The sequence below is a fragment of the Phodopus roborovskii genome, unplaced genomic scaffold (assembly GCF_943737965.1).
Source record: "Phodopus roborovskii unplaced genomic scaffold, PHOROB, whole genome shotgun sequence".
Lineage (NCBI taxonomy): Eukaryota > Metazoa > Chordata > Mammalia > Rodentia > Cricetidae > Phodopus > Phodopus roborovskii.
The window spans coordinates 10,419,490-10,445,313 of NW_026126410.1; the positions used below are offsets into that span (position 1 = coordinate 10,419,490).

The following is a 25,824-nucleotide window of genomic DNA, read 5'->3' on the forward strand; positions in this document are numbered from 1 at the left end:
GTCCCACTCAGTCTGTCTTTTTGATGACGTGGCTAGAAAGATACCTTGAATTTATATGCGGTTTGTCAAGAAAAAGGAGGACACAAAATAGAATGTAAGTCTAGGTGAAAGAACACAACAGAATCAAAAGACAAAACTGCAGCTGGCTGCAGCCAAGTAAGCCTTGGATTATGTGGCAGGGGGACTGTTGTAGAGCCCTGACCTCTATAATGAGAGCGCTTTCTTGTTCAGGTAAGGCTTAACATGGAGGTTGTTATTCTACTTCAAACATCTCTACCATTACCCTCACAGTGAGGAGAGAATCCCAGGCAGGTGTTACAGGTGAGGGGTATGGTTAAGAAAAGAAAAGGAGGTCATCCAGTGTTGCACAGCTCTGAGCAGGTTTCAGTCACCTCAGGTTCCAGATGGGCTGCAATCGGTTGTTGTCATAGGTCAGCATTTCTCCTGCACGGTAAATTAAATCCTAGAGGATTGGCTATCATGGCTGAAGATTATGTACACATCTTATAGTACAGTTCTTTCCAATTAGTATATTATACTAAACAGTTAGGAGTAAGTAAAGGGAAAGTCATTCAAAAATATCAAGAGCAGAAGAGGAGTCTGGACAGGGACAGGTCTTTTGTAGTTTCCTTTCACCTGGATCATCCACCAATCAATCCTCCACTGGAGTCATCACCATAGCCTGCAGTTGAGTGGGATGTTAGATACTCTGTGTGTGTGTGTGTGTGTGTGTGTGTGTGTGTGATATGTTCTCAATCATTTTCTCTTAGAATGTTAAACATGGAAAAAGAATAGGATGTGCTCAACCTTTGCATTTTCTTCTAGTCTTTGGCCTGGAATGAGTAGATGAGAATGTAGATTACCCAGCCAGGGCCCATTTATACCGGAACCAGAAAACAAAACAGAGCACAGGTTGTGAAAATATTGGGAAAGGATCAAGTGACACTGTGACACCATGCTGGACATAATGAGCGGGAGCTGTTTCAGGTTTCATGGATTCCAGGAGAACAGGTGGGTTGAATGTCCTTCAGGAGAGGACAGAAGCAGCATTTGTTTCCTTATTCGGAGAAGCTGGAAAGAGGTCTAGCAACTGCTTTGGGACATCTGGTAAGGTCTGTCTCCTATGTTGCAGGTATGTGAACTAAAGCAAAATTTGATTTGTTCAACATGGAATCCAGGCACAGCTATGGATCCCTCAACTCCAGTACAAGCTGAGCACCTGCAGGTGGGTATGGACAAGAGCACCTGCAGGTGGGATGGACAAGTGAGCACCTGCAGGTGGGTATGGACAAGAGCACCTGCAGGTGGGATGGACAAGTGAGCACTTGCAGGTGGGATGGACAAGAGCACCTGCAGGTGGGTGTGGACAAGTGAGTAACTGCAGGTGGGATGGACAAGTGAGCACCTGCAGGTGGGATGGACAAGTGGGCACCTGCAGGTGGGATGGACAAGTGGGCACCTGCAGGTGGGATGGACAAGTGAGCACCTGCAGGTGGGTGTGGACAAGAGAGCACCTGCAGGTGGGTGTGGACAAGTGAGCACCTGCAGGTGGGTGTGGACAAGAGAGCACCTGCAGGTGGGTGTGGACAAGTGGGCACCTGCAGGTGAGTGTGGACAAGTGAGCACCTACAGGTGGGATGGACAAGTGAGCACCTACAGGTGGGTGTAGACAAGTGAGCACCTGCAGGTGGGTGTGGACAAGTGAGCACCTGCAGGTTGGATGGACAAGTGGGCACCTGCAGGTGGGATGGACAAGTGGGCAACTGCAGGTGGGTGTGGACAAGTGGGCACCTGCAGGTGGGATGGACAAGTGGGCAACTGCAGGTGGGTGTGGACAAGTGAGCACCTGCAGGTGGGATGGACAAGTGAGCACCTGCAGGTGGGATGGACAAGTGGGCACCTGCAGGTGGGTGTGGACAAGTGATCACCTGCAGGTGGGTGTGGACAAGTGGACACCTGCAGGTGGGTATGGAAAAGAGCACTGTCTTCATTCTCTTGAGATTCATCACTTGAACCTGGAATTAGGGAAATGGTTGCCCACCCTTTGCAAAACAATTGCATTCTCTTTTTGGTAGCAGGGGAGATCCAGGGGTTCACACGACTGAACTTGATTGCATATGGCTGATTGAGCATCACTTAAAGAAAATCTTATCTTCATCTTTCCAAGGACTAAGGGGAAACTTTCTTTTGGGATTTTGAAAGAGGGAGGGACAAGAGAGAAGAAAAGCCATTCATAAATCCACTTTTCACCATGTTTGTGATAATGTGCACACACGAGCTTCCTTAGTAAAATAGGATCACACAGAGTCAGATTTCACTATTGCTGCCATCTTTGTGTATATGGGGGGGGGTGAGGTGGGTGGGTGTCTTGCTCTATATTTCAGACCTCCCTGGAACTTTTGGTACTCTTGCTTCAGCCATCTCTAAGGTGTCTGGTGTGCTATTGCTGTTCCAAGCCTGGTCCAGTTTTATCTCCTCCTCTGAGTCCAGTGTGTTGCCATTCTGCAGCTGCTTGTCACTCAAATAACAGCCTAATGGCACTCTGAGAAAGTCAGTCTTTTTACCCCTGGGCCCTTCAATCCCCTTCAGTCTTGTTAGAGAAGGCTTTTCAATGAGTATGTTGATGTCACTTTCATGGCAAGGCCGCTCTGCCCTCTAAGGCAGCCTAGGAGCTCCAAGCCACTGAAGGAGAGGCTTTCCCACAGGGTTAGCATTAGAGCCTGTCCATCAGCGGGATGCTGCTCTTGGAAAAGGAGAAACGAGATAGCATCTCAAGTTATGGACAGGAGCGGTGGCTCTGCCAACTCAGCTGGTGGAGACGACCAACCCTCGCAGAGAGCTTCTCTTTGTTTCCAAAACTAATGAGCTCAAAAGGTCTCTGGCAGGGACGGAGGGCACCATTTTCTAAACTCTTGAATTTTCTAAATTCTCCCTCAAATGGCAGCTGTGTAGACAACGGAATAAGCTGCTTTGCAAGCCAAATTTCAAGTTTCCGAGGCGTAATTGTCTACATCTGTGTAAATTACAGTACAAAGTTATGCCAGGGAGGAAATGCTGAGAGTTCAGGACAGGACGAGTTAGACAGCTGGGACAAGCCTGATTCCCAGCCATTCTCACTTCCTCTTTTCCCTCTGTCTTTGCATCTCTAGTCTCCTGACGCATGTGTTCAGAACCTTTTATTCTGAAGCACAGCTCCATCAAAGAGAGAGAGAGAGAGAGAGAGAGAGAGAGAGAGAGAGAGAGAGAGAGAGAGAGAGGGAGAGAGAGAGAAAGAAAGAAAAGAAAAGAGGAAGACAGAATTCAAATAGAATAAAAGTTTAAAGGCTATAGTATTAATATTTATAAATGATTTTATTTTGTCTGGGCTCTGCACTGTGGCTGGAAGTAAGGCAGTACACACACACACACACACACACACACACCTCTAATGTAGGACATGAACTATTGCATGAATCTGTGAGAGAGGGCATCACTTTCAGCCTTCATTCCTTAGATGTCCAGCTCCAGGGCTTGATGTTATTAAGTTTCTTCAAGAGATCTGGAAGAAGGCTAAGCAGGATTAGAAAAGGGAAGTGACACTTGACTAGGCAGGAGTAGGAGGAGGGTGAGAAATCAGGGAGAAGGACCTCATGGTGGGTGACAGGAATGCAGAGATATGGTCCTTTTGGGGAAGGGTTAGGAAGGGGCAGAGAGAAAAAGTCTTTTGTTAGGTATACAAGAAGAGTCAGGCTCAAGTTCAACAAACATTTGTTCCCCACCCAGGAAACTTTTAGGGATCTCAGAGGGCACAGCAATTGCCCAGCATGCCCATGTTCCATCCCCAGTACCCCGACTTGCCTTTTGTCACATGTTTCACCGGAGCAGTAGTAACCCTATGTAAGACAGCTAGGTAAATATTTTGCAGAACTACACAGAAAAGACAGGTGTGCAGGGTAGAGGGGTAACTGAGCTGCTTCTGCTCATGAGATGCAAGGGGGTTTCTCTACAACCTTGGTCATACACCCCTTTGTAAAGTTCAGCTTGCCTATTAAAAAACAACATTTCAGTGTACGAAAGAATTTTAAATAAAAAACCTGAAAAAGCACATTCGAGGAGTGCTTTTACATGAAAGAGGCTTTAAGAAATACAGATGAAAATCCAAAGACTAAGAGGAGAAAGCAACACTCATAATGGGGAGTCATCATGGGAGCCTGGACACAACCTGTTTGTCCTGGTTGGTTTTTACTGTCAACGGGAAAAGGGAACCTCCTCATAAGGATTGCATTAACAAGACTGGCCTGAGGCCGTACTTCTGAGAGTCTGATTGGTTGATAACTGATGTGGAAGGACCCAGTCTACTGTGGGAGGCAAGAGGGCTTGGGCTATATTGAAAGCTAGGTTAGCACTACGCAGAGGGCGGGCTAAGAAGCCGCATCCCTCCAGGGTCTCTGGCTTCAGTTCCTGCTCCAGGTTCCTGCCCTGCTTTGAGTTCTAGCTCTGGTTTCTATCAGCAATGGAGTGCTTCCAAATTAATCCTCCCCTCCCCAAGATGTGTCTAGTCAGAATGTTTTATCATTAAAGCAAAGTAGAACAATGTTTGTTGAGGACGGAAGAGGAAATGACCAACTCTGAGGAAGACAGGTTGGAGCTCTTCGTAGAACCCGTGCCATTGGAAAGGGGCTCTAGAGGATGAATAGATTTCAATCAAGAGAGTGAAGTGAGGTGACTGAAGGGGACTATAACCTTAGGGTTTATTTAGTGAAATTTATTGTGTGTGTGTGTGTGTGTTGTGTATGTGTGGTATGTTGTGTGTGTATGGTGTGTTGTGTGTATGTGGTGTGTGTGTGTGTGTGTGTGTGTGTGCTGAAGCTTGAACCCCTGGCCTCATAAAGCTCAGCCTGTACTCTATCACTAAGTTGCAATTCCTAGCTGCCCCCCTCTTTAAATGATAAAAAGAAAATATTCATTTAGAATTTTTCAGCTGAGGGCTTTTGTGATCACTCCAGTTTTGTGGACAATTCTATAACATGGACATCATAACTGGGAGCCGGCTGACCATGGAGCTGCTGCTTTCTATCAAGCCTGGATTCTCTTCATAGCTGGTTTGATTTGATGTTTGTTGATTTCCACAATAACCACAAATGTCTTGTCTTCTGCCAGTTTCACATTTGGCTTGGGGATCAGGGAACTTTGATGAGGGCACAGTGGTCAAACTGCTTCTGCTTGTGGTGTCTGCTCGAGGACTCTGCTTCTGGAGCCACAGTACCTGGAGCTTCTAGAAGATGGGTAATGTGTACGTTTAATTTTGGTGGCTATAGATATCTTTCCTGTTTGCCTTCAAAGCCTTTGCCTTTGAGGAGGAGGTGGAACGTCTTCCTTTGGCTTTGGTGCCTTTTTGGTGAACACTGAAAAGTATTTCTTAGGGAATGACAAGTGATGTAATGGGCAGGGCTCAGTATAATGTTTGTCAAATGATGGAAGTTGTATGAAAGGGTTGTTGTAAGAATTGAGCAGATACATGCAAAATGCTTACTTAGGCAAGTGTCCTCTATATTGTAAATGGCCAGGAAATGTTGGCTACCATTTGTTGGTTCATTCAGGAAATGGGGTGATGTCACAGTCACATCACACATGCGTTTTGCTTTCAGCACTTCAAATTCAAGGAAGTTATAACTAAATAGCTTTGGATCCATCACTTCAGACCAGTCCTTTAGAGTGTGTTTCAGTTAATTTTGGAAATACTACTTCTAGTTCTCATGATCTCAGGCAACACCAGGTCATACATGCCCATCTCTCTTCCCCCTTTACCCTTAATCAATTCCTGCCTAGATGTTTTAGTCCTAGCTGCTTCATGTGCTTTTCCTTTCCTCTCCTTTTCAGTTTCACAGGCTTTTGATATCAGCTTACAGACTTTTAAAATGTAATAAACATATATAACACAAAGTTTACCTTTGTTTTAGAATGTTCAATTCAGCAATATTAATATATTCAAATGTTGTATAATTATCATTATTATGTATTCCCAAGGAGTTCTAATTATTTAAAACAGTAGTCATTAACAATTGAGCAATAACTCCCTGCCTTTGGCAATGTCTATTCCATTGATGATGTGAATTTATGTGTCCTAGGTATTTTGTAACAGTGGATCACACTATGTGTATTCTTTTGTGTCTGGCTTATTTCATTTAGCATAGTATATTCAAGGTATCCCTGTTGTGGCACATATCAAAACTTCATTACTTCTTAATGTTGAATGATGTTTACACACACACACACACACACACACACACACACACACACAACCACCACCACCTTTGTTTATTCATGTATTGATGGATACTTGAGTTATTTTCCACCTCTTGACTACTATGAATAATACTGCAATAAACCTTGGCATACAAATCCTTATTTTGGATTCTTCTGGGTATATACTTGGACTAGAAATGGTACCCCTATAGCAAATGATAACTCTGTACTTCACTCTTTTGAAGGACTGCCAAACAGTTTTCCGTAGAGGCTGCATATTATATTCTTACAAATAATGTACAACAGTTCCCAATTTTCACATATCTTGCCAACACCACCTCTTCAGTAAGTGCCCTTCATAGTCATGAAGTAGTATCTCACTGTGGTTTGATCAGTATTTCCCTTATGGCTGATGATTTTGAACATCATTTCATGATCGTCTGTCAATCTTCTTCATAGAAATATGTGTTTAGACTTTTGCTCATTTTTGAATACAGTTGCTTGTATTTTTATTGTTGAGCTTTAGTGTTTTTCTGTATTATAAATATTAATCTCTATTCTGTTCAGGGAGTTACCTTTGTACAGTAGTGATAGTATGCTTGATAGACGAGAGCTCCAATTTTGATAAAGTCCAGTATATCTAGTTTTCCTTTCGTTGCTTGTAGTTGTGTGTGTGTGTGTGTGTGTGTGTGTGTGTGTGTTTTACATTTAAGAAATTGCTGCCATTCTAGTGCTATAAAGTTTCTCTCTATGTTTAAACTTATTTTATTTTATGTGTATGTGTTTTGCCTGCATCTATGGATGTGCAGTATATGTATACTCTTGTCTGTGGAAGCCAGAGATAGTGTCAGATTCCTGGAACTGGAATTTTAGATTGCTGTAAGCCATCCTTGTGAGTCCTCTGTAAGAGGAGTAAGTTTGCTGACATCTTAATTGATTATACCTGAAACAACACTCATTCCAAATAAGGTTGTGTTCTGCTGCATGAGTGAGTTGATGCGTCTGCACATTTTAGAGCCCTCATTTACCCCTTTACTATACAGTACATTGTTAAATACTAAAATTTCCATGCTCAAAATATTGGCATGACTTCTGTTTCCTGACTAGACCATCGACGAAGCAGCCACATACAAGTAAGAAAAGTATTTGCAGGACAAAAAAGACTGAAGATGGAATTTTGGGAATGGGAGGGCAAAGGCAATAGCTGGGGAAAAGTCTGGGAGAAGAGCTTCAAGAAGACAGGGGAGGTCAGTAGTGCCAAGTCTATAGGAGGCAGACTGGAAAGATGACAGAGTGTGTTAAGAAGTCACCAGCGACCTTTAGGGAATAGATTCTATGGTGTGAATGGACAGAGTGGATACAGTGCTCAGTTGATTGCAAGAAACTGCGAGGTCAAAATTATGGTCAACTACTGGACCCTTCTCTTTCCAGAGGTCAGTTCACAACAGGACTGATGGATGCAAATCCAAAACAGAATTAAAACAGACACAGTTATTTTGGGGCTGCAGTGACTTGAGGCTGGAATTATCTATAATCCATAACACAATTCATTTGAAGCTTTGAAAAATAATGAAGTACTTTTGGAAATCACAGTCCTTAAAAGCAAAGCAACATGAGTGCTCTAACTACCCTGACTGGACTTCTTGCTGCTTCAAGTTTTGCCTGACAGCCACTGTGCTGTTTGCACTTCAGCAGATCTATCCTATCTCTGATTGCTCCATGCTGATGGCGTCCAATGGCTGCTGTCGGACACCATCTCCCACTTTTCCTTGAAATGACACCCATAGAGATTTGCTTCCTATCTTGCACACATTCTCTTCTGAATTTACTATAAATGTAATTGCTTTGGCATCTCTCTCTTGCCCTGGGACTTACTACAACTGCTCATTTCAGAAGGCTGGCTTACATTATACAAGAGAAACGCGAGCCCATGGCATGAAGATTGCCGGGGGCCTTCAGATTCATGTAGACTCTGCTCCAAATAGTCTTTTACTGAAACCAGGTCTTGCCACTTAAAGTTAAGTATTGTATTATTAGAAAATCATGCACAACCTCAAAATAGAAATTTTTAAAGTTATGGGTCATTTGTCAAAAACAATTCCATCTCCCCCCCCCCCACAAAGCTAAAAAGGGAAATTTGTATAAATAGAGGACTTCTTTGGAGGTTAAATAAGTAACTTTTGCCTGACAAGAGGAAAATAAATCGGGACAGCCTTTTTTAACCCATTTTATGCTGGGCTGGATTTCTTCACACCATCAGTTCACTGTTTGACCTGTGCCACTCCCATGCTGTGTGGTGTCTTCGTGAGCATTCACATCTGCAATCTCAAGAAAGCAAGTGAATGACAGGTAAGGTTTCTATCCATGGCATTGATTCCCAGGCCTGTGCTCTTGATACCACAGATGGTAATAGTTATAACTCATTGCCTGGAAAAGTCTCATTTGGGGCTGACAAATTGTGGCAAATGGCTTACTGAGCCCGAAAGAATAGATGGGGATTACTAAAAGCTATGAGTCCTTGGGCTTCATAAAGAAATACTTTGTCAATATTTGCATCAGAGTCTGAGGCACTAACGCAACATTAGCAATAAATTGCTGAACACTTAGGGGGACCCTGAGGGATAGAGAGGTGACAATCAGTTCACTGAGCTCCAGGACTCAAGGGGAATATTTGGTTACTCATGAATGTCTCCATAGGTGGCAAGTGAGTGATGAGGACAGGAGGTATCCGGAGAAAGAACAAGACTGGGAGGGAGAGAGCTGTCGAGGGAGGGAGGAAAGGAGAGAGGGAAAAAAAGAGGGAGACAGACTGACATACACACAAAGACAAACAGATACACAGGCATACAGACACACAAACAACACACACACACACACACACACACACACACACACACACACACACGCATGCACGCACACAGGGCACAGAGGGAAGAGAGAGACAGATGGAGAGAACTTCCCAGCTTTGCATGGAGTATAGATTTTGAGCCTTGCTTTTAGAAAATGCCCTTTCCCAAAAGAAAGATGGAAAAGGCAGAGTAGTAGTGATCTTATCCCAACTTGTGTAATTCACTGCAAAACAAAACAACAAACAAACACAAACCACTTTCGTGTTCATTCACTACATGTGCCTCACTCTCCTTGGCTCTGCCTGAGTGGAAATGTATTCCTGCTCTTTCTTTCCTCCTGCCCTAGAAGATGAAAAAGCTTTGCCAGTTTGGATTTACTCTTTGGAAAAACCAAGAATGTAGAATAATTTGCATAAGAATTTGAACCCTTAGAAACAGAATTCCTTCTGTAGTGTGAATCTTCTTCTTGCCTTTTGGGGTTGTAATGTCATGAAGTCAGAGGAGGAAGAGTTTTTTCTTGTACGTTGTGTCACATATACACTATCGGAACAGGAGCAGAGTGCAATAGAATAGCTGGTTTGGCCGAGAAAAGTCTCTTGAAGGGTCAGGTGACAATCCCTCATGTGGAAAACACCAAAGCAGATGATTTTGAAAAAGCTGTAAGTAGGAGTTAGGGTATTGAATGGATTTAATGAAATCCATGTTTCCTCTGTAATTTACAAATGTCAGAAGAATAAGATAAAAGTGGAAAGGGAAGAGGGATAATGAGATCTGGTAGATAAATTTATAGTGAAAATTTGAGCAAAGCATTGTAGAAACTGTAGCAAACCTAACCACAAGGAGAGCAGAAGTCATGAGAGGTGTGTTTAGCAGAGAACTCCTGATGTCTGTCAATCTTCTGTAGGGAGAAGAAGCTATAGGCAGAACACTTCCCAAGATGCTGGCCATGCACCTTGAGCCTGTTTCTAGACCTTAATCCAGGGAGGGCTGCTCTGGAGGCAAATGCACAGAAATATAGAAGTTGGCTCATGTGCTAGAGAGATAATGTTTCCCGACTGCAAGTCACTAATGATGGCTATCGTGTTTCTAGGATTATCCCCAAAGAAGTGACAAGAAAGTATCTTCTTTGCCTAAACTACATGATGTTGGGCAAGTACCTGATCATTTAACTGACAGCTGAACATTTGATGCTCCTCAGTTTTTTCTCCTGAAGTGTAATTTTGTGAATCCAAACTCTTCTCCCAGGGGTTAGACTCAATTGTGCATTGCCTGTGAATGGAACTTTCTGTAGTTCTAGTAGAATCATGAGAAGTCACTTCTAGCATTGTCCTCACTGTTAAGGTCAACAGCCATAGGCTTTGAAGATGAAACAAATTTTAGTACTTGAAAAGCTACTCATGCTAGCTGTCTCGATGGTCCTTCCTCTGAATTCAGGCCAGTTGACTAAAGTGTGGGGAGGTTTAAAACCTACCTAGTATATACTTGCTAAACTCTTGTGTAGGATTTAAGATTGCTCATTAATGAAGCCCTATAATGAAATTATAGGGCTACTTTAGAAAAGCACGTAGTTCCTTAACCCTGGACAGAAGGGCAACCAAACCCCCAAGATTCATGGTAATCTGTGACTCTTTAAACTTCTCTAGAGATGCAGTCTCTTGAACCCATTCTTCAATTTAATAGCCAGCTCTTTAGGAAGGCCAACAAGTAGTACCCAACTAAGATAATTCACAGCTGAGTTTTCTATTATAAATTTCATCACTCTTTTATTCACAGAATATGTGACCCAGGTCTTCAAAGCAAAAACCCAACCCAACCAAAAGAATAAAACCAGACACATGATAGATTGCTTGGAACACAAAGCTGTAGCATTTATAAAGTATTTCACAAGACCCCTTTCCTGCAAGAGCTGTTTGGGAGTCTTGTTTTACTAATCTATGCCATTTCTGTTTTGTAAAGCTTTAAATGGAAGAGTATTATCATGTTTGCAGTCTACCTTTGTGAAGCCAAATGCTTGGGGGGTAGAAAGAGTTGAGTTTTACAGGGCTGGGCTCATTCTGAGTCACAGTGACTAGCATTCCACCCTTATTTTCTATGTCAAGGGAAATTCATGCAAGATGGATAGGGGTGATGAATTTTGTTTTCCTAAAAAGCAGATATGCTATTTTTGTGATGTCAGAAATTTGACCTCAGGGCATCCACTTCTGCAGCAGTTATTATAATAATTTTAAACTACTCAACAGGGTCAGTCAGCATTCTGAGTGTTAATCACACATTTGTCTCTAATTTGCACATTTTATCTAATTTCCTTCTCCAATTTCTTTCAGTGTGGTTATTCATGTCAGGTGTAATGAGCAGATAGTTTTGGGAATGGGCTGGTTGGGATTTGGCTAGAGATTGGGATGTAGCCAAAGGACACTAACCCTTCCACTGGGAGAAAGTAAGATTATTTTCAACTGAGTACAAAGCAAAGCAGAACTAAGCCAAGGCTGAACAACACCGAACAAAAGAAGTTTCTAAGAAACCTAATAGCTGGGCTGAGGCTATGTCTCAGTTGGTAGAGTGCTTGCAAAGTATTTCTGAGTCTCTGGGTTTGTTCCTTGGCACTATATAAACCAAGTGTAATAGCACATACCTTGCCATCCTAGCATCAAGGGAATGCAGGTAGGAAAGTCAGAAGTTTTAGTCATCTTTGTCTCTACAGAGTTCGAGACCAGCCTGAACCACATGAGCCCCTGTCTCACAAATCACTTTCTCTTCTGTTCCTTCTGGTCTCTCTTTCCCTTTCTCCCTTTTAAAATTTCTTGTGGTTTTGAGACAGGGTATTACTACAGAACCATCACTGTCCTGGGACTTCCTGTGTAGCCTGGCTTACATTATAGTTGTCCTAATTCCATTTTGAGAGTAGGTGTGGCCCACCAGGCCTGGTGTAATTTCTGAGTTGTATCTGTGGCTTGCAGATGACTACTTTCTTTTTCTGTGCCTTTTCCCTGTGAACACACATTGCTTTAGCGTCCCTTCCTCCTACTTGTATGACATGGTCTAAATTACTCCCCAAAGAACGTTATTTTCAGATGATACTTAGTGTTTCATTATGGAAAGCACCATTATACAAATGGTGCTTTCTTAGTTATCATTTAAAGTTTGTGTGTGTGTGTGTGTGTGTGTGTGTGTGTGTGTGTGTGTGTGTGTATGAGAGAGTTTGTATTTGTATGTGTGCTGGAGAGATGGCGCACCACTTAAAAATGCATGCTGCTATTGCAGAAGACCTGACTTTGGTTCCTAGAACCCACACCAGGCTGCTCACAATGCCTCTAACTCCAGTCCCATGGGATTTATGTGCACTTGATGCACATAAACTCATGTAAGCAGATGCACATACAAGTGAATACAAATAAATATTAAAATGGAAATTGACACTAACTGATTTCCTGCACACCTCCACTGGTGAGGAAGATGAGTCACAATGACAACAAAGACTAGGGATGGTAGAGTCAAATGTCACTTAGGGACAGAGTCCTCTCTCTACTTTTTGTCAGTAGTTTTATTCTAGGGGAACATGCACTATGGAATTGAACTGTGGGGTCAGGAGAGGGACAGGTTAAGAATCTGGGGAGCTTGTTTAGCCATAGTTACTATCTGCCTGGGTAGAAAGGTAGTACAACTGGGAAAGATTTTATAAAGATATTATTATACTTCCTGAAAGAAATTAAAGTAGATATTGATAGAAGAATCCTTTATGTTGGTTTGAGAATCTCAATATTAAATTGTTAATATAGTTAGATACAGATTTAGGGCAATGCCTATCAAAATCTCAATGACTTTTTTTTTATTTTTAGAAATAGAAAAATCCATTCTTAAATTCATATGGGACATGAAAGGATCCTGAAGATGAAAAACAAACTTAAGAAGATCAAAGTTAAGGAAATTGTACTTCCTGATTTGTGGCTTACTACAGCAATTAAAGCAGTGCATAAGACAGGCACAGAGATCACTGCAGGAGGCTAGAGAGCCCAGAAAACAAGCAAACAAACAAACAAAAACAACAACAACAAAAAACCTATACATGGTCAAATGGCAAGGATGCAAAGTAAAATCAACAACAATCTTTTCACAGAGAAAATGGATACCTGGAGGCAAAACAATGGTGTTTGATTTTTACCTCAAACCATGTAGATAAACCAAAGGCCTATGTATCAGAGATAAAACTATAGAGCTTTCAGAAAAAAACAAAACCAACCAAACAAAAGAAGCAGGAGTAAAGCTTTAGGACATTAGTTTTGGCAATTATCTTCTTTTGGATATCACACCTAGCTGGAAGGAAATGAAGAAAAAATAGATTAATTGGACTTCATTGAAATAAAAAAATTTGTTCATTGAAGAAACATTATCAGAGTGAAAGAGCAACCCATTGGATTGAAGAAAATATTTGCAAATAACAAAGAGCTCCTATAACTTGATACAAAAAGTAACTAATCCAATTAAAAAAATGGGCAAAACTCAACTACTTATATCTCCTAAGATGATATATGATTGACACACACACACACACACACACCATGTGCAATGTAATAGCCACTAGAGAAATGGAAATCAAAATCACAGTGAGGTGCTGTTCCACAGTCACTAGGATGGCTCTTAAAATGAACAGAATAAAGAGCCGGGGTAAGGAGCCAAACTACAAAGCCACAGCAGTGAGAGAAACGAGTCAGGATAACAAATATCGGATTCTTTTCCAAATCAAGGTTGGAAGTGTGCTGGATCAGAATAGGGGCATCAGGACAGCTACAAGTACAGAGGGACAAAAGGATACAAAGCATGGAACACCTATCTCCATTTATGGCTTCTCAGCAAGGGAAGAGAAATATCATCTAAAAGTGTTTTATTACTTTACTAAGAAGATTGCTAAATAAAAGCAGAAAAGATATTGAAAACAACAGACACACAAATCTTAACACAATAAACAAAACAAACAAGGCAATGTAATATCTTCATAAGGCCTTAACTCTCAAGTAGTCTGATCTAAAGATATATAAATGGTAGGAATATTGAAAAAAAAAAAAACTATCCAAGCACAAGGAGACCCAAACAGTACCCTTTTGAATGAAAAAAAAAAAAAAAACCCTCAGGAAGGACAATTTAAGATTCTTAGATCAAATGAAAATGAAAGCATAGTTTATCAAAGTCTTTGGAATGCACCAAAGGCATCCAAAGAGGAACACTTATAGCTCTAACTGTTCACATAAAAAATCATAGAGATGTCAAATAAGTAACTCAAAGATATAACTCAAGATCTTAGAAGAAATAGAATAAAGCAGACAAGGAGGCTAAAAGAATAATACAAAGAATTAATGAAGCAAATGGTTGTTTGAAAATACAAACAAGAAAGAAACCCCTAGTCAAGCTAACGAGCTTACACTAGTGCAATGTCTTCTGCACCTCAACACCCACCTCCCCCTTTATACATAAGGGAAAAGCTGTGGCAATGTGCTGTGGTGTCTGTTTTTCCATGGTCATGCATAATAGTCCTGGGAGAAAGAATCTTTGGGAACTTCCCGAAGGACTGAGGTTAATAGAGAAGCAATGATTGCAGCAAAAAGTGGTAAGCATTTCTTTGTTCAAACTCTGCTTTCTCTAAGTTCCAGGATTCCATGGAAACATGCACAGCTGAGGTAGCCACCTCCAAGCTTCTCAGTTTACATCATTAGCAATTTGTAACCAAGTTCAGAGGTTTCCAATGTCAGGGGAATATTCAAATGTGCTGAGAGATGCAAAGCTAGTCTACTTTATACTTTCACAAGCAGTTTTGCTCTTCACACAGGGAGCAGGGAGAAAGGGAGAGGAAAGGGCAGGAGGAAAAAAAGTATTGGAAGGTTGGGTCTATTGTGTTGCTTTGCTCTGCTCAGCTTGGCCCATGTATTGGATGGATTAAACAGTTGACCTCTGCACCCTGATTTTCTCACATAGTGTCACAGTTGGGTCTACCACTATTGAAACCATTAATTTTCCCAAACTTAGTTTCTTTACCACAGTACAAAGAAGATCATGTGGTGCATATTTGGTGGCGGCTGGGGGTGACTTTTTCTTTCAGTGAATTCATGGGAGGGAAGAAGCCAAGCTGGAAGGAAGGGTGGGGGGGGGGGAGGTGAAAATTGGAAGAAAGTCCACTTAGTAAATCTTTAAATTTCTGCTCAGAGTGCTTTCTGCAAAATGGTACATTTTCAGGAAGGGAAATCCAGTTTTCCTCAGGAGAGAATAAATATCTATTCATTTTCACTTAGGTTTAGAAGGAAGTTCTATACAGCTTTCTTTTCTTTTTTTGATATGGGCCCCTTTAAATTTTCATTATCAATAAGTATAGCATATGCAGATCTCTGGGTAACCTGACACTTCCTTGACCTTCCAGAGACTCCCCTGTCCCCATCAGTCATTAATTTGGACGTGCAAATTGTTACCTGAGTTCTTCCTATCACCACAGTTATCAGGGCCATGGTCCCTGGCAGCACTAGTAGTAGGGGACTTCTGCTGATAATGTGCTGTGCCCCAGACATCGAGATAAAAGCTCTGGTTGAGTTATGACAGCTAATCCTGTACAAACCCTACGATAAGGACTGCTATTCTCATTTCACTGCTGAGAAACCAGAGAAAGGTTAAACTGACTCCTGTTATTCTGACATGTTTAGCAAATGCAGAAGCTGGCATGTGAATAACCCGAGTGTTTGGAAATTCAATGGCAGTGAAGAGATGTGTGAGCATGTGAGGGACTGAGACCCACCACACCTCATTTGTCCTTGAGTTTACCACATATTGCATGCTGCACTTTGTACAGGACAGAGTGAGCTTAAGTCATGTTTGCAGAACAGAGGGACGAGGGGAACTAATGATGTGTAGCCTTTTTACTAACTCCAAGTTTAATTGGAAAGTGATTGTAATTATAACATTCTATTTGCTCACTGTAGTACAGTTATATCAAGTAATCTATTGGCAAAAGGGAATGAAGGGATGACTTTGCACTTCACTCGATTGCACAAGCTGGGACTGCAGAAGAACAATGGATTCTGATGCTCTTGTGACCTGCAGTACTATGGTGACAGAGGTGTGCAGCCATCAGAAACCATCACACTCACTGACCAGTGGATAAAGAGCTCCAGGGTTTAACTTAGCAGCTGATTTTTTATGTTGTTGAGAGTGAGCACTCTCTCTTTGTGATTGGTGCTATTAGTTCAGATTGCTGCATGGTAACTTCTGCTGTGGTGATTTGACTCTCCCCTGACATGTGTCAATAGTGGCTATTTTCCATATACGCTCTTTTTCTTTATTCTGGTGTGGGTTTACTACTGTGTTAAGAAGCACTATATAACTGGCAGCATGTCTTTGTGTGTATTTGGAGGATTCGACTAATTACAATACATCTTTTTATTCATAGAATTATTTGCTTAAAAAAGTTACTCTACTTACTGACAAATAAATGATGGTTGAAACACACACACACACACACACACACACACACACACACACACACACACCAGCTGCTTACATGCTATATAACATCTTGCCTCATGTTATTGTACATGTGTAATATCTAATAAATATTTCAAATACAAGTTTTGAGTAAAGTGCTATATTATTCAGGCATTGTCTCACTTAAACACCATAGGGTGATATGATGTGTTTTAATAAACTGTAATGAATTTAGCCCTAGGGTACAAGTAGTAAGAAGATGCTGATATTTGACTATCTCTCTAAAGCCTGCTGATGCTTGCATTTTCCCTATGATCCCTACACGTGTCCAAAGGCAGTACATTAAAGAAAAGCAACTTTAGCATTTTCTTTTTCCTTTTCGAGACTCAGTCTTGTCTCCATCTCCTAAACTGGCTTTGAACTCATTTTGTAGGTGAGAACAATGTTGAATTTCTTAATCTCCTGGTTCTTCCTCCCAAGTGTTGGGATTATAGGTATGTACAACCATACCTAGCCTTTGAAGATTTCTATGGGATGATCAATGAGTGTAGAAAAACATCAGTGTTTTGTATTATTCCTTTATTAATTTCCAAATCTTCCCTGTCTTTCTGGAGAATTTTTAAGTAAAATAGTCAATCTCAAGTCATTTCACTCTTAATGTCTTGTTAAGCTCCTCAAAATGAAGGAGAGAGGGAAGGAGGCATGGAGAAGGTGCACACATACATACTGAGAGAGAGAACGGGGGGGGGGCAGACAGACAGACAGACTCATTCTTATATCACCAATATCTAGTACCTTCATATCCACACATACCCTTAGTCTAAATGTATCACTTTTTCAGGATGTTTATTTTATTCATAATCTGTCAAGTTTCACTTCACTGTATTTGTGTTGTCTTGTGAATATTATAATCTAGGAGAGTTGTTCCTTCTTATTTTTTTAAAATAGCCCAGGCTATTCTAGACATCTTATACCTCAGCACCCAATTTCTGGAATTAAAGGCTTTAACCTAGGCAGTTCATTTTTGTCAAAAGAATGTTTCAGAAGGATGATTCTTGTTTTTCTGTTCTGTCTAAAATTCCTACCCAGACTATGTGTGTATTCCAGAGATGTTAAAATTGATCAGAAGGTTGGGGTGATGATTGCATGATGACTTCATTGTAAATATTTTCACTTATATTCGTTTCAGGGGGTTATCATCCAGTGGTGACTATTGCTTGAATTAGCTGTTGTATTGGATGAAATACAACATGTTGACTTTTGTAATTTTTTTTGAATTAATTATCCAGACATCTGCATAAACAACCCTCAAATAAGGACTCTTTAGGCATTGTGAAATACATGTAGCACATGCTTAACTGACTAAATTTATGTCATTTTGTGTGTGTGTCTTGGTTAGGGTTTCTATTGCTGTGAAGAAACACCATGACCATGGCAACTCTTATAAAGGATTTAATAGGGGCTGGCTTACAGTTCATCATGGTGGGAAGCATGCCACCACACAGGCAAACATGGTACTGGAGAAGTAGCTGAGAGTTCTACATCCAGGTCTGGCTTCAGCATTTGAAACATCAAAGCCCATCCCCACAGTGACATACTTCTTCCAACAAGACCACACCTACTCCAACAATGTCACAATGTCACATCTCTTAATAGTGTCACTTCCTATGAGCCTTATGGGGGCCATTTCCATTTAAACAGCCACCTGTGTCAATGGAGCTAAACTACTCGAACTTTATATGGTTTGCCTTGTCTCATTTATAGCAAGTGTGATTCACCTATGCTTATCCTTTCTGTGAACACACTAGGTTTATATTGTCTCTCTTCAACCCACCTCTACTCTCCTGGTCTTACAGTTGACTTCAAATATGTCTCCATGTATCTTTGATTTATCTACTTAGTGAAGAATTTTGTAGTAGAAAGTCAAGTGCGTTCACTGTTACGACATTGATACTATTTGAATTTTTTGAAGAGAAGAAACTGATGTAAAGGTCTTATTACCAAGACTGATTGTGATGGTTTGAACAAGAATGGTCTCCAGAGGCTTATATATTTGAAAGGATTAGTAGAGCAAGTGTGTCACTGCGGGTAGGCTTTGATGTCAAAAGCCCTTATCAAACCCAGTCTCTCTCTCTCTCTCTCTCTCTCTCTCTCTCTCTCTCTCTGTATCTTTCTCTCTCTCTGTCTCTTTCTCTCTGCCTGAAGGTCAGATGTAGTTTTTAAATACTTCTCTAGCACCATGACTTCCATGCCTATCACAGCCTGTAACCCCAGGAGCTCTGATACCTTCTCTCTAGCCTCCACAGGTACTGGAGCACATACATCATAGCCATGCATGAACACATTAGTAAAAATAAAATAAACCTTTAAAAGTACATCTCTCAGTTATTGAATGTTCATAAACTGTTTCTCAATAGTCTTGATGCTTGAATGATAATTTGGTTGGATATAAAATCTGTGGCTGGTATTTTAATTTTTAAAAATCTTTACAATGCTATTTGTTCCACTGCCTTCTTGTTAAAAACAAAAATTCTTACTTCAAATTCTCATTTATTACTTTTACTTTGATGTGTATATTACCCCCCCAACTTAAAAATATAACCACTGTCTTCAGAAGCGTTTCCCACTGGTGGCTCCCGAGTTTCCCAAGTTTCCCAAGCATGCTGGTTCAAATCTTTCATTTGAACATTTCCTTGAGTTAGAGTTTTAAATGTTTTCTGTCTTTCCTTTTTGAAAGGACTGTGTTCTTTGAGGATTTTAGGTTGAGTCTGCTCCTCTGGTGTGAATCTTTTGATGGGTTCTTTCCTTCCTCTTGTTTCTTATTTGCATTCCTCATTCCTCTAGCCTCACTTTTGATTTTTCTCCCTTTAACTTCATTTCTGAAATGCACCTGGTTACTTTCCCCATCCATTCCTGAGTTTTCTCAGCTCTTTGTTCACAAAGTTACCTCTCATATTCCGGCCACCTCATCTATGAGGTATTCTAATTCTCATTGGTACACTTCTTCAAGCTTTGATGATTGTTTTAAAGATTCTTTAGCTCATTTTGAAAATCACTTTTTATTGCAGTTTCCCTCTGTAGCTAAATGTGTACATTTCCGTTGCTCCATGCATACAGATCCATAGCTCTCTGGAACTGGATTTGTCTCATTTTCGTCTTTATTCTTTGTGGAGATGTTTTGCTTGTGCTTTAACAAATAAAGCTTGCCTAATGATGACAGTGCCAGAGCTAGTCACTAGGATGGTATATGGGGTTTTATTACAATCTGTTTTTATTTTCCACATATAAATAGCTCATTGGACTATTAGAGGAAAATTCATGTAGAGTATTCTTTACTCTAGCTGTTTTGTGTGTGAGCTGTTAAACAATATTATCTTTTCACAAGTCATGTCTTTGTCTCTCCAGGCTCAGTGAGTCACAAACCTTCCCACCTCTCACTCTGTGTCTTCTAGTCTTAGGAAGGTCTTTCTTGTTACCTTTAGATGTGCTTGTGATTCTGTACTTTTGAGTTCTGTTTTAGATCCTGGCCTTTTTGGTAGTTTTTGTTTCTCTCTTTGGATCTCCGATTCTTCATTTGAGATCCAACTCACGGTGAATTCTTTTTGTTGCTTGAGCTAGGCGAAAGGATGTGTCTCTGCCACAAGAGCAACAAAAACAATGAAACAAAAATCACACAGCAACAAAAGCCCAAGGCCTCTTGGAATGTGTCTGAGGTGCTTGTTAGCCAAGGCCGGTCACATGACCACATTCCTAATGCCCTTTCCTAGAGTCCTATTGTCCTAGAGTCCTACTGGTCTTCAGCTTGAATATGTGGAGAAAGTTTTTAGTTTCACTGTTCTTTTTCATATTTGGTTGTGTTTTAATGATCTGTAAAAGTGCCTGATCTTTTTTATGGGTGCATGTGATGTACTTGTTGGTTTTGAAGCTCTCTCCTTGTTTATCTTTACAGCAACTTCTAATCTCTGCTGGGATCACCAAGAGTTCACAGCAGTCTGGAGCTCACATTACACAAACCCATCTTCCAGAGCTCCTTTTGAATTCTTTGTCATTCACTGTTGTGCCTGATGATGTCCATGTTTGCTTTTTGCTACCCTGAATGTTCTGTCTAGACTTTTGATGAGAAGAAATCAATAGGTCTCCTGTTCATAGTAACAGAAATCTTACTCTATTCTAAAGTCAGATTATTGTAGAAATGTTATCTTACTATTCCATGAATTTGTATGATTAAAGTAAATGCAAATATTCAAATGTTCACAAAGGTAAGATAAATACTAAGATGATGAAGTTATAATTATACTTTAAATTTCACATGAGCCAGAGAAGTATATATTTAGTGCATACACATATGCCAAATACAAATATGTATATTTTAAGGAAGAATAAAATACATGTGTTTTCCCTCTCTGCTTCCTATTCTTACTGTGCCAATCTTGGCACATTCATTGTTAATTCTGTGACTGTGCAGACTTAAAAAAGACAAAAAACAAAAAATAAACTTTATTTTCAAAGTGGGCATCTCCTTCAAAAAGAAAAGACAAAGGTTTTTTGTTTTTTTTTTTCCTTCTAAGACATGGTCTCATATATCCCAAGCCAGCCTTGAACCTCCTGTGTAAACAAAGATAACCTTGAACTTGTGATACTTCTGATATGACTTTCTAAGATACAGAGGCATACATTCTAACACAGAGACTGACACATTCTATTTATGTGGTGCTGGGGACTGACCTCATGGCTTCATCCGTGCTAGGCAAGCCCTGTACCCAACTGGACTACATCTTCAGCCCAAGATGAAATATTTGATAGACATGCTTATATATGCTATGTGTAACAGAGGAAACAATAATTAGTTAGACCCGAAGCACCCCTGACTCCATTGTGACATGAGACAATGTGCCACTGTTTGTACACCAAGCTGTGCAGCTTGCTAATCTGGGAACATGGAACCAAAATTACATTGTAAGACTTTCTCGGGTGTCTTCATAGCTCATTATAGTGGGTGAGAACTTAGAAAACCTATAATAAAATATGAAAGGATAACTCAATTCTACATTTTTCCTACATCTTTTCTTTACTTTGTTGAACTCCAGAGAGTTAGATTAGTATGGAGTACTAGCATTGTTTCTTTCTGAGAAAATAAATGATAGATTAAATCAAACCTAAGACATTCAGAATGACAAATTATCTAGTCTAGTTTGATGATACACAGTGTGTAAGTGACAGAATGAGTAGCTGTCAAGGGAACCGAGGGACGGTGTCATTGAGAAGCTTTCCCAGTCACACCAGGTAATAGGGGAACTTTGAGAAGCTGGCCTGACTACTCCCAAGAAGATTCTAGAGACTGTTCATTGTATAGAAGAGCAGAGGCTTTTATCCTTGCACCTCACATCAATGGAACAACATAGACTTTGTTTGAAAGATGCATCATCATCTTGATCTTATAGCTAATGCATCTCTCAGTGTTGAACACCCTTCTCTGGAAGCTAAAACTGAGGAATTGGAAGAATTCTGGCACTGTGAGAAAGTTAGCAGGAAGAGGAAGCAAACAGGTTAATAGATGTCAAGAGCAACAGCCTGAAACAGCACAGAGGAACTGGAATTGTTGAGGGTGCCAAACTTCAAGAACATTCTATAGTTCAGGTGACATTCATCTCAAGGAAGGAATTGAAATAAGCAGTCAAAGTGGTTTCAGATTGAGATGAATTTTTGAAAATAAAGATTTATTTATTTTTTTGCGAAGTTGCAAGATGACAAATAGTTGTGATGAGATTGGCACATTAAGAGCAGTAAGCAGACGTGTTGTAAAAAAAGTATAATCCACAGCACTGTCTATTTTACATCTTTTATTCTCTCTTACGGTGTTTAGGATTCTGAAAAACTTTTCTTTATAGATTATAAAGGAGTGCTATAAATGACTTAAGCAAATTCATGAATTCTAAGGAGGGGAAGGAAGAAGGAGAAAATAATAGGAAGTTCATTTTTTAAAATTTCATATCGTGCTACAAAAGAGACACTCCATATGTGAGTGGCTTAAGAATGATTTTCCACTTTAAACCTACTCTCTTGCAATATAACATAGCATCCTAGAAACACTTGTTGCTTCTGTTTGAATAGCACTAAGGGGTGCTTGGCTTATCACATGGCTTTCATACCTATTAAGTCTCCGCTGCTGCCATTGTGAAGCAGAGGATGGGATGGCTTGCAGCAGGTAATCGTCTTGAGTAGTTGTGACTTTGGCCTCTTCTGCTTTTTAAGAGAGAGGACCTTGCTAAGATTCTTGAAACCACTGGAATTTCTCCTTTTCTTAGGAAGATAGAATACAATGTTTTGCAACATAGGACCTGTCAGTCCATCAGGGTCAATGGTTTGTAATTTGTTATTCCCAGTCGCACCAGGTAATTGGGGACTGGGACCTTGTTGGGTCAATGAAAGGATGGCATGGAGACCCTTCTCCTGAATAAGAGGTGAAATAGGTACCAAGTGTGCTCTGAGTAGGCTTAGAGACACGGTTCATGGGCACAAGATCGAATGGTCCTCTATTCATTCTTACTTTGCTCCTGTAACCAAATAACCATTAAGTTCCTTTCTTACCGCCAAAGAGTAGTTTGTAAGAATGAAAACCAACAGAATTTTTGTGTCATTGGAGGTTGCTCTCTAGTGGTAGATATAAGAAATCTGATAAATAAATGGTAGAGTTTGACATGGTGTTTGATGCCAGAGTAATGGAGGAAAGAGAATAAAAGAGTTTCATATCCGTTTTGTGTAGGCTACTGCAAATATGGATTAGGCTGGCCATTGAAGGCTTTGTTGAGCTGATAAGTTCTTTTGAGTTAGGTTCTTATCTTACTTAGGATTTCCATTGCTGTGAAGAGATACCATGGCAACTCTTATAAAGGAAAATATTTAATGGGATGGCCTATAGTTTCAGAGGTTTTGTCCATTATCACCATGGCAGGTCATGGTAGCATGCAGGCATACATGATGCTGTAGCTGAGTGTTCTACATCTTGCAGGCAACAGGAAGTGCTCTGTCTCACTAGGTATGGCTTGAGCATATATGAGACCTCAAAGCCTGCTTTCACAGTGACACACTTGCTCCAACAAGACCACGCCAACTCTAACAAGGTCACACCTTCTAATAATGCCACTCCTTTTGAGGAGCATTTTCTTTCAAACCACCACAGCGCCAAAGAAGGTGATGGAAGTAGCCATAGAATTCCAGGGGCAGGAAGAGTCTACTTGGTGGAAACTGCAGTGCAAAGGCCTTGAAGTGAGATTCTGTTTGGCACATTTAAAAAATGGTAAGATCAATAGAGGAGAGTGCATCAGGGCTAGCAAGAGGTGAAGTTGGAGGTTCTGCAAGAGAGGTGAAGTCATTGATTTACACACACATACACACACACACACACACACAGAGAGAGAGAGAGAGAGAGAGAGAGAGAGAGAGAGAGGTTTTTGAAATGTTTTGAATGGGGCATTGCCTGATTTCATATCTTACATGGTCTGTGGTGAAAATATTCTTCAGGGTGGAAGGGAAGACCCAGGGAATGAGCTAGGAGATATGGTCTATAACACATTGTTCAAAGCTCAGTCCCAACAACCAGAACCAAAGATGGCCTAGCAACTGTTTACCCAAAATCAGGATGGGGCAGAGAAGCAGGTGGTGAGTAACTAACATTGAGTATGACTGAACACAAGTTCCCTACTTCTTGGCCCAGGAGTCCCATAGGGGAACCTGTATTCCTGCTGTTGGAGGTTCTTTCCTGTAAAAGACCCTGCGTCCGCATCACCTTTTCAATGTTTTACTAAGGCAGTGCTGACCTACTGTTCTTGCTTATGAGCTATGGGTATTCTAGCAATCACTTCAAAGTTTGTAGGATGTTGCAAAGTCCTCTCAGCTATTGGATTGGATCCTGGAAAGGAAAAGGGACTTTACTATGAGACCTGGTTAAATCTAAATAAATGGTAGTTTAGTAAGTATAACTGTCCCAGTAAGAATCAATTCATCTGATAAGCTACCAGTCAATGGAGGAAGTACTAAATGCTCTTAGTACAAATATGTGGGTGTGGATGCATCTGATCTTCCCATATTATAATTACAACACAGCTATAAACTTAGAATTATTCTAAAATAAGAAGCTTACTTTTAAAATAACTTCCAACCAAGACACAGTAATGCATACCTGCATGCCAGGCAGGAGGCTCTTGAGTTGGAGGACAACCTAAGCTACATACATGAGACCCTCTCATAAAAAGGAAAGCAAAACAACCCCCTACCAAATAACACAAAGGGAAAGAAAAAAGAAAAAAAGAAAAACCATGCAAGTGTGAAAAACATGAAAGATCTCTCACAGATAAGCTCTATGCATTTAGCTATTTTTTTTTTATCTCTTTGAGAAACTGGTTAATATACAAATTAGTTAGGAAACAACCTATTTGATTTTGTTATTTATCTTTGAGATAACAGTATCACATGTATGTGAGGATGACCTTGAACTTCTGATTCTCCTGACTCTTCCTTCCAGGTCCCAGGATTATAGGTGTGGGGCATCAGGCATGATTTATCCAATGCTGAGGATAGAACCAGGGTTTTGTGTTTTCTAGACAAGTACTGGACCAACTGAGGCCCATAGGCAGACGTTTACCATTTCACCTGGATTAAGAAGTTGTTTTTCAGAGCTGGGTGGACCATTGACACCAACTAGGTAATGAGGTCTTAAGCACACCACAAAACCAAGGACAATGATGAAATGGCTCCTATGCAGTGCCCTGGCAGTCCTGGGATGGTGTGAACTCACAGCCCAGCCAGTATTTGCCCTTGGTATCCTCTTGTAAAAGCAGTTAAATCCCTAGGCTACATCCACCCCATTGGATGTGGTCTTTGCTTTCACACACTTTCTGGAGGGAAAAATCTACCATAATAGTATTGAATGTACAGAGCAGTGAAGCAATCTATTTTATCCCCAAAGATAGATGTTTCAAATCTGGGGCCCCGAGGCTATCTGGAACTTCCCACTTGTGATCACGGGATGCAAAATACCAGATCAGAGTGTTGAAAAGCAGGGAGGTTAGTGCTCATTCAAGAAACCAACATGTCATAGAGGAAGTTCAAGGACAAGTTACTGGGGAAAAGGATTTCTATTTTTGTTTCCACAGAAAATGAAAAGATGTGGATTCCTTCCAGACTAATGTGGTTTGATCAAGCCAGACCACCTGAAACAGTACCAGGTGATTCTACATTCAAATCAGCTGGACAAAGCAGCCTTATGGACTACAGCCAGGATTTCTGCATCTTC

At 40.6% G+C, this 25,824-nt stretch overlaps 1 protein-coding gene across 1 annotated transcript in view; it reads right to left on the minus strand.

Annotated features, from left to right (window-relative positions):
• The window catches only part of Galntl6 (polypeptide N-acetylgalactosaminyltransferase like 6), a 1,089,910-nt gene that overhangs the window by 27,469 nt on the left and 1,036,617 nt on the right, over nucleotides 1-25,824 (minus strand). The gene's annotated exons all lie outside the window — the stretch shown is intronic.